This window comes from Amphiprion ocellaris, chromosome 20 (assembly GCF_022539595.1).
Source record: "Amphiprion ocellaris isolate individual 3 ecotype Okinawa chromosome 20, ASM2253959v1, whole genome shotgun sequence".
Taxonomy (NCBI): Eukaryota; Metazoa; Chordata; class Actinopteri; family Pomacentridae; genus Amphiprion; species Amphiprion ocellaris.
The window spans coordinates 23,164,061-23,174,450 of record NC_072785.1 but is presented as its reverse complement, the minus strand read 5'-3'; the positions used below and the strand labels follow the sequence as shown (position 1 = coordinate 23,174,450).

Genomic DNA, 10,390 nt, shown 5'->3' with positions numbered 1-10,390 from the left:
TGGTTTTTACCAGCATTAGTGAGTCCAAAGCTGCTGTTTCAACACAGAACGTTCACATGCATCCACAAACCTCTCAGCACTCAAACACCCACAGACAGGAGGCCGGCTGGGCCGAGGCTCGGCGGCGTCCTCAGATCCACGAGTCGGGGAGTCGCTGAACTTGTTGGTCCGGTTTGAAGGCCTCCGTGTGGTCCAGTAGAAGTCCATGTAGTCGGTGTTGGCTTTGAACCGCAGCAACTGGCCACCATCAGGTGGACCGGCTCGTCCTCATAGGGCTCCTCCTGTAGCCTTGAGGGGACCACAGGAACATTCAGTAGCTGTTGGAGTTCTTCCTGTCAGGCTCGTGGTAGAACGGCTCTGAAGTATCTTGTACTTGTCTTATCTGGAACAATCTAACAGCCTAAACTGTTAACAGCAGTGTAAAGAAGCAAACACACAGGCATAGATTAGGACTCAAACTAGATTTATTTTAGAAAACAAATCAGCTTAGAGGCATTTGTTCACACATGTGGCTGAATAGGAGGCCGTCCAATCAGATTTGAGGTCTTCACTCTGTAGGTTGTTTGGTGAGACTCTTGGACCTCCATCAGCTGACGTGGATGTTTGATGGTCTTCTTCTCTAGTGCCAGATGATTCATCCATGAATTCAGCAGCTACAGACTGAAATGAAGCTCATGCTGCCGTTATTGAATTCCTGTTCCAGATCAAATGTTCAGAGCTCACCTTGAATGCAGCCGTCTGCTGTCTGATAGTTTTTCTCATTGTAGTCTTCAATAAAGTCTTTTTCCTCATGTCAGGATGTGGTGAGACTCTTTCTCAGTCTCTGCAGACGTCCCTCATTGTGCATCTCCAGAGAAGAAACAGAAAAACTGATCACTACTTCAGCATCACAAACGCTCTCCAGCATTGAGAGTGTTTTATGAATTCATTCATTGTGTTGTGAATTTTGAAGGAGCAGAAACTTTACAGCTGCCAAAGATATGAGCTCCAATTCTGGATGTTTTAGGAAATGAAGTTCATCAAATGAACACTTGATAATTGCTGATAACTCTCATTAAATTACTGAAGAAATCCAACATAAAAACCTGTAAACTCTCAGGCAGCTTTTGTTAAAGTTTGTCTATAATTCTATCATCATGTTCTGGAACCAGGACTCTGCAGAAGTTCCTTCAATCAGATACTTCTGTGTTTCTCTATTTAAGGCCTCAGGTTTGAACGTACAGCAGAGGATTAGAAAGGAGTGATTTTAATATTTAAATCAGTCCAGTAAATATTTGGCGTGAAAATTATTAAAATTTTGATTTAGGTAGATTTGTGTCAAATAATATTGTAGAGTCTCACTTAAATATATCCAAATGAGTTCAGTGTATTTACATTTTATAGAATATTTGATTTCTTAATCTCAATACTGTAGGGTCTGACCCTAAATATTATAATAATGATGTCAATTTAAATAATATTTTAGTGCAGAGTCATAAACTTTAATCAGCTAAACTTACATAATAAATATCTACTGTACAATCTTAACCTGAACATTCATATTATTGAGGTAAATTTACATAAATCATGATATTCTAGAGTCTTAACTGGAATATTTCTAACATTAATCTTTTTGTATTGTGCTGATAAACAACAATAACCCGACTTTCAGATAATATTTGTTGTCTGTGATTGTGAGACTAAATTCCTCCACATTCTGAAACTGGACTTCATTTCCCAAAATGGAAACATGGACAGAATTTAACACTCATGTATCCATGGCAACGCTAACGTTTCTGCTTCTTACCAAAGTTCACAACACAAGTAAAGACTTTAATGTAAAACTTCAGGGATGACTGCTGACCATAAGTATTCTGATCAATACTTCATGATCAATATCAGGACAGATGTTACAACTCCAGCTGTTGCTTTAGACTGCAGTTATTCACAGAGAAATTAAAACATCACATTCCTCATAAAAACTAGATGGGACTTTTATTAAATAAAGTGTTGGTGAATAAACAGTGTAAAAAGTGCAAAGCAGCTCCAATAAATCAGGAGATGTGAGACTTCCACAGCATGGATCACCATCTGCTGTGTTGATTCATAGCTGAATGTCAGAATGAACTGAGCTAGAAAAGCTGCTTTGAGCTGCAACATTACAGTCTGACAATCCAACACCATCACAGTTTTCATCTGGTTGTTTTGCTCCAACATGCTGTGAAGTTCAGTTTTTACCTGAATCAATACAGAGATTCTATTTCCAACCAAGACTGGAATAAAAATTAGAATGTTATCAGGTTATTAATGCAACTAAATCCTTTCAGATGGAAGGATTTACTTCTAAGTTCTAATTCAAGTTTCAGTTGGAGCACATTGCATTGACAAAGAAAAACAGCGAAACCTTCATAGCAACATTTAATAAACCTAAAGCTTCCCTGTTGGCTCATTGGTGGAGTTTGTTACTGAGCATCTGAACCTTAAATCCAGTGAGACGACCATCTTCAGTCGAGGCCAGTCAGAGAACTTCAAGACCTTCCATCGGCTGGACCAGATGTGGCATCATCTCCCTCTGAACATCTGGATGACAGGAGAAAAGACAGAAATCAAACACAGATCACAGAAATACAATTTATTCACTTTCATCATTTTATAAAAGTAGCATGAACTTTATTAAAACTTGACAACATCAGTAATGAAAGTAAATGTTTTTATCTTGTGTTGAAGCTAAATTTAAAGTCAATTTTAATGACAGTTTATCCTGAGAGGAGTGAGAATGGAGCTTTTCTTTCCCTTTTAGAATATTCCCTCAAAATATTCTGTTTATTACTGGCTTTAGAAGCATTTTTCTTTACTTATTTTTAGATACCTCAGACTGATGCACTTTGCTGGTTTGCAGATAATTTCATGTACAATGACAATAAAGATCTTCTATTATAACATATTTTGCTAAAACAAGAACTGCAAACCTTCTCAACCATCTCTCAGGCTGCAAAATTCCAACTGCGACCAAGAATTATCTGATGTACTTATTATTATAATCTTTACTGAACCAGCCCTGGAATTAATAAAAATCTGTATATGGATATGATTTTCTCTGATGGGATCACTATGGAAGCTGTAGTAATTATTAACTATCCTTTGAAGGGAAAGATTAGGTCTTCTTCAGGTGGATAAAAAAAATGCTCTCCCTAAAAAAAAAAAAAAAAAAAACTGCATACAATAAAGTAAATCTCTTCTGCACTGCACACATACTACACTTTTGTATAACTCTGGATGTCAGAGTAAAGGCAGACAGATCCACCAATCAGCCACAACATTCTGACCACTGACAGCTGAAGAGAACAACATCCATCATCTTGTTCTAATGTAACGTTCTGCTGGGAAACCTTGACGTTCATGTGGATGTTTGACATGTACCACCACCTAAACACTGCAGGACAAACAACCCCCTAGTCTCCATGGCAACAGCAGCCCTTGATACCAGCTGCCTCCCTCAGCAGGACAAATTAAAACTGCTCAGGAGTGGTCCGAGGAACACGACAGAGCTAAGCTGTTCACCTGGGTTCCACACTCCCCACATCCAGATCTGATTGAGCATCTGTGGGATGGTCCAGGATCAGCCTGGTCTAGGTAGGACCCACCCTGCAACCCACAGGACCCACAGAATCCACAGGACATCCCCAGAGGTTCTGATGAACCACTGGGTCAGAGGAGTTTTAGCAGCATAAAGGGACCAACACAGTATTAGTCAGGTGGTCATAATGTTCTACTGTTATATTGTCATGTTGATTATATGATCAGTAAATGTTACCATCAATTATAACATCCACATTGATCAGGAAAAAAAAAAACTAACTATCAGTTCATTCAGAAACTGTGGGGTTAAACCTAAAAACACAGACCTCAACAGCAGTTTGTTTCAAAGCAGAACACAAGCTGGTTTTCACTAAAGAAGCTTTCAGAGCAACAATTAAATGACAGTTTTGTTCTCATTAAGTTCAGTCAGCCAAAATAATGTAGACACACATCAGGAAAAGAAAAACTTTTATAAATATTTCATTTGTATAAGTACTTCTACACATATAGATTCCTCTTTCTAAGTTTGATCAAATCACGATAACTCTGTGTCCTGGTGTACGATGTTTTCCCAACAGATGGCGCTACCCTCATGAATGGAGCATCAACAAGTGACGTCTACAACACAACAGAAATGTCTGGAAGCCAGTGGCCACCACTTTGAGCACCTCTTGTAATTGTAGAGACCAAAGATAACGTTTAATAATCTCGTGATGTCTGAATAAATTTGGTATTGAAATATTTATGCAAGTTTTTCTTTTCCTGATGTGTGTAAACATTATTTTGGCTGACTCTGTATAATGGGTTTCTGACAGGTCACCAGGCAACATCTTTTTATAATAATGACAAACATACCTGCATTCTACAGGAGTGATTTTCCTCATGTGCAGGTAAAGATGTGTGAGGAGCTTAGAGATGACAGGAGCAGGAGTCATCCTCACTAATTCAGCTTCCACCTAGAAACAAAAAGACCACAAACAAACACACTGATATACTCTCAAACGTTCAACCTCACAGCCTCAAAATATCTGTTTAGGAAGTGTTGTGTTTCTAAATTCTGCTGAAAGCATTGACAGACATTCTCTTACAAGGTTGTGTAAAAAGCAGCCTGTCCTCTGAGCTACTGAGAAATTTTCCTGAACAAAGTTTCTACGTGTAAATCAGCTCAACAAAAACTAAAGCCTCAGTCAGAGATAACAGGTATCGCAAATTATAAAGAAATTTCTTTGTTAACTCAGACTTTCTGCTTCAACCTCACATAAAAAGGGGAGTTTAACTCATCAGGTGACTGAAAATGAACGGCTTGTGCAGTTCTAGATCCAAAAGTAGGATGTTTCACCTCATGTTTTACTACAAATACATGCAGTAATAAATAAATACAATGTCTGGTTGTTAGTTTATTCACTATTAATGTCATTTTATATACTGGATTGAACTTGAGCAGTGGAAGAGAGAAGGAATTTAATGAAATTATGGAGATTCAGAGAGGTAATGTTGCGCAATGTTAAGTTAAGGGAGGTTTAATTCAAACCAGCTGAATATTAAACTTCACTGCAGCTGAACGGGTTTCAGTTAACCTTAAAGTAAAATAACTTTTTTAAAAGCTAAAATACACAGCAGAGAAATACAGGTTGAGAAGGTCATTCTAATAATGAGGACAGTTGCGGCAGCAACTAACACAGGTGTTCAGCGGTAAGTTAGCCACCTGTGTTAATTAGCCCGCTAGCTAACTTAGCCGCTTAGCTAGCTAACGCGTCCGGACCAACTGCTCAAACACGACAAAACACAACTCTTCACAAGTCGCTGACTTAACGTACAACAAAACAACGCTACTGGTTAGAAGTATTTATCTTCTTACCGTGTTTTACTCCAAAAACAAGATCAACAGCAGCCAGAGATGCTACCAGGTGTGCCGACCATAGATATACATAGACTAGATACGCTAGCGTGCTGTCTTCTATGGTCTGACCAGTCACTGCTCTCTGGCTCCGCCCTCTGAGAATCTTGTTGTCGTTTGGCTCCACACTTCCTGATGACCACTTCCGGTCTCAGAAAATGAAAAAACGGACCTTTTTTCGTTTCTGTCTCTTACTGATTTTACTTTCTTGTTATTCTAAATATAAAACGAAAATCAAAGCATTTAAAAAAATCGTATATCCCTTTTTGATCATGAAAAGGAAAAACGCCTTGTATTTCAATTTAAATTTTTCTAATTTAAAACGAAAATCAAATAACCACTCGTTTTTTGTTTTTCAATACCCGTTTCAGAACGGAAAATCCAATTACCAGATCCGTACACGGACCCACCACACACACCTTTGACACACTTCCACACATTAGTTGAGGAGCCGCGAAAACCTGGTCGCGCCAAACTATTTTACATCTGGCACGAAGCTCTCCAGCAAACTCCAGCGTCGGATGAAGAGTCCAGCCACTCGTCTGGCCCGGATTCTGCCACCAGCGCGGATGAAGCCGATCTTATCGAAGGAATTGATCATTCCAGTGACATGTAAGTCTGTATTCATGAGAAGTTGTTTGTTTTGAGTTGGAGAAAAGTAAAGAAAGTATAATATACATGTAACGCCGCCGAAAGCATTCCGCGCAAAATACGCATCATTTTTACAAGTCATGTGCTGCGCACAGCTAACGTACCATGTAACTTTTTCTGTGTGCAGCATTTACAATGTTGGGAAGGAGGAGGAGGAGGAAGAGGAGAGAATGGAGGTCTCCTGCTGTCCTGGTACCCCAGCGAGAGGTAGAGGGACAGACCGTCCTCCAGCCAGGAGACGCTGCAGCAACCGCTCCTCCAGCGAGCGCTCCGGGCCAGAGGCGCTCCCTACAGCTGGCTGGAACACTGAGAAGGAACCTGACAGCTTACCTTCTCTGCCACATTTCCTGCCGAAAAGGAGGCCAGGTGTCCAGCCACCTCTGTCAGAATATGGGGACAGCCCTTCTCCATCAGACCTGTCCAAGTACTTGGACCAGGAGATCATCAAAATACTGTTTCTGATTCAACTCAGTAAAAACGAGTTTCTTTTATTTTCAAATGCACTTTTTATGGTCTGACTATGGTTTTGTACATAAAATATGTGTGTTCATAAGTATCTGGCACACTTAGAAATTTGATTGCACTGTTGTAAATAATTTGTTTTGATGTTGATGTTGTCTCTTTGCAAATTTTGCAGTTTTGTTTATTTTCATTTTTTTACAGGTTACAAAATTGACCATATCTCAAAAAGCAAATTATGTACAGACTCCAAATGAATTTCCTGTGGTTCCAAAGGATACTGTGCAACTTTTTTACATTTACAAATTTGAGGGATACAGCTATGCAATTTCTGTATTTTGAAATATATGTGAAAAAAAACAAAAACGATTTTCATTTTTTAAGGTTTATTTCACTTTTAAGCAATTTTTTGTAGTAGTTAAGACATAAGTCAATACATATTATTAAAATGTGGGATATCAGGGTTATTTTGATGTAAAGCAAATAAAAATACTCCAAAAAATGGCACTACAGCATGTAAATATGTAAAAATATGTCCTGGCGGACTTGCACAATGGTGGGTCTTAAAGGGTTCAAATCAGCCCTTCAGTACTACACTACAATCAAAATAAGGCACTTTGCTTTTTTGAGTGGTGTAAACCTGTAGGTGACAGTTGGCCGAAGCAATGAAACACTGACATGTACTGGTGATAGAAAATCCATCATTAGCAAGAGGAAAATGGTTCAGTAGAATGTCGGAAACTTTTACATAAAGATATTAGACGTAAGCCACAATGACAGTACACAATGAAAACACAAAGTTCAGCTGCATTAATAAAGTCCAGCCTCTCTGGTTTATAAGCATTCCATCATACCTTGGTAATGAAGCCCCTTGCTTCTCCCTGTGACGTCTGTGCAGGTGTCCTGAGGTGTAGTAGTCTGCAGCTGATTGGGTGTCTGGTCACTCTTACCTGCCTTGTACCTGCTCTCGAAGCTGCCACTGATTATCACTGGAAGTCTCCCAACTCCTCCATCTAAGGCCCCGTTTACACAACGCTTCACCCGAAAACACAAAAGTATTTCCTTTGTCTTGTTGGGTGAAAAAAAAAAAATCAGCGTTTCCATGGGCACGCTGGAAGGACTGAAAACGGTAGTCGTAACTTTGTAGAGGAATACCCCATGTGACCACGACCCTTTCCTCCTCAGACCAGAAGAAGTCCAGCTGATGTAGAAGAGGGCTGATTATCTGGAGGATGCATTAAATGTGTCTTTGCTGACTGCAGTAACGGTGCAACAAATGCACACTTTGCTGAAGGAGATTCAATAAATTCATTGGATCAGCAGCCCAACACGGTAGTCCGCCATTGTTCCTGGTGTCGACCGTTTCGTCATGGCAGCTAGAATTCAGTGTAATGCACAAAGTAGAGCGTGACGTCAGAGTTGTCACTGAAACCTCCAGGTACTCGTTACCATGGCGTTGCGTTTTAGAAAAAATTCACTCTGGAAAAGTTTCAGTTTTTGATCATCTGAAACACTATTTCTGTGTAAAAAGGAGGTCAAAACGTAACAGAACCTTTGGTTTCATCCTAAAATTGTTATCGTGTAAAAGGGGCCTGAGTTCCACAGACTCTTGTTGAGGTTCTCATCAGGAAATACCTGCTCAGGTACTCAGAACCATCAACTCAGTGGTATGCAGCAGCTTCACCCTGCTGGCCCTTTACTGGCTTTCTTTATTACTCCACCAAGGAACACGGCAGAGTTATGTGGTGATCAGTGTCTTGTCTGTCTGTCTGTCTGTTTGTCTGTCTGTCAGCAACATTACTCAAAAACAGGCTGATTTGGATTTGGATGAAATTTTTAGGGAAAGTCAGAAATGACTCAAGGATGAACTGATTAGATTTTGGCAGTGATGTGGCTTATAGTGTGGATCCCCAGATTTGTTAAAGATTTCTGTATCATTGCCAGATAGCGGCACGGCATCACTGTAACCATGACAACAAGTGATCACTACGTCAGTTGCCTGCTGATGATCACATGATTGTGATCCTACTACAAATCCACCACTGAGGACTTATCAGGACTTATCCGTCAGAAATGATCCAAGGACTGAGCAGCCTTGGAGGAGGACTGCTCTCTGACTGCTTTTCTAGTTGCGTATGTGTCAAGGTAAGATCTTTTTTTTAAAAAATGTTTTATTCTTGTTTATTTATGAGTGTAACTTCATTTATTTGTCTTTGTTATTCATTAAAAATATTAAAACATTACCTGTGAACCTTGATAAATAGTCCAAAAACATGCTGAGGTTAATTGATTACTCTAAATTTGCCCGTAGGTGTGAGTGTGATTGTTTGTCCTGCTTTAAGTTACTCTATTGTTTTTAAGTTATTTTCTTGTTTTTTTTGTTTTTTTTTAACTGTGAAATACTTTGGTCACCTTTTGGGCTGTTGTAAAGGGCTATAGTTTTAAACTTTGATTGATTGATTGCAGCAGTCAGTGGATCCTTTTGACGCCGTCTCTGAGAAGCTACGATTCTTTTGAACAAGTTTCACAGGTGATGACACTCGAAGCAAGTTCCATTAGATGAGAAATGACATGCGATTCCGTCAAAACTGAAGACAAAAGCTGGTAAATAAACCTTCAGGCCTCTGGCAGCAGCTTTATTAGTACATCATGAATGGTAATTTAGTGAAGAAACAAGTGAGGCTTTTCTGCTTCTGTCTTGTTTCTACATTTATCAGTCCCTCCAAGAGTTCACGGGCAATTTTCAAGATTGTTGCGGCCTAAAATACCTGAATTCGCGGCAGCTTTTATGAAAAATTGCGATGTAAGTTGCAATGTTTTAAGCTTATTTGTTGCGATGGAATTGCGGGAGACAGTGACAATTGCTAAAAAGTTGTTTTCAGCTTTTAGAGCATGTTTCAACATTGTAATTGACAATTTTTATTCAGAAATTAATTCTTTAATGCTCCAACCCATTTACACAAGCTGGCATACCACGGTAGGAAATTAGTAGCAGCGAGATACTGGTTTAACATGAAGTGGTTGGTAGATTTAAGGCACAAAATGAAAATTTACTATGGAATGAATCACATTTGGACATATGTCAGTGTCTTAAAAAGTTAATTTCACTTCCTGGCATACATGTTCACACACAGCTTGTCACATCCATTAACCAGAAAAGCACCTAGAGACCGCAGTACTTCACCAAGACTGTTCATTACCTGACCTTGCGCTAAGCTCAGGCATGTGTTCTGCATGTGTACGTTATGTACGGATACCGAATCACATGACCTAAATATGTAGCAGGCGGCGGAAATTGATGGGACTCAGAAACACTCCCACAATTTAATCAGTTGTTCCTTGGATCATTTCTGATACATCCACAGTGGTGGATTTGTAGTAGGATCACAACGATGTGATCGTCAGCAGGCCGCTGAGGTAGCATTCACCTGCTGCCATGGTTACCGTGCCACTATCAGACGCCATGCCACTATCTCAATTGGAAATCCTTAACAAATCCGTGGATCCAAACTTTAAGCCGCATAACTGCAAAATCAAATCGCTTGGTCCTTGTGTCATTTCTGACCTTCCCTGAAAATTTCATCCAAATCCCTTAGTCTGTTTTTGAGTAATGTTGCTAACAGAGGAATGATTCACATATGCCGATCGTCACATAACTCCACTGCGTTCCTTGGTGGAATAATTAATCTAATTTACCTTCATTCTTTCAGAGCTCCAACAGATCTGGATGCAACATTTCCCATCACGGTGATTTGTCTGGTCTGTGGTCTGCTCCTTTCAGCCGTTCTCCTGATATGTTCCGTGGTAGAAAAGTGTTTACCAGTC

The 10,390-nt window shown here is 39.6% G+C and overlaps 1 long non-coding RNA gene across 2 annotated transcripts; it reads right to left on the bottom strand.

The window, feature by feature from the left end:
- Positions 1 to 442: 442 nt before the first annotated feature.
- Positions 443 to 5,541, bottom strand: LOC129347700 (uncharacterized). Of its 2 annotated transcripts, XR_008599926.1 has the most exons (4): positions 5,417 to 5,541; positions 4,414 to 4,514; positions 2,459 to 2,559; positions 443 to 847 (listed from the first exon to the last, which is right to left on the bottom strand). It is a non-coding gene; the product is annotated as an uncharacterized LOC129347700 (long non-coding RNA). The 2 variants fall into 2 exon arrangements; XR_008599925.1 differs by lacking the exon at positions 443 to 847 and having other exon boundaries at positions 876 to 2,559; positions 5,417 to 5,537.
- Positions 5,542 to 10,390: the final 4,849 nt, after the last annotated feature.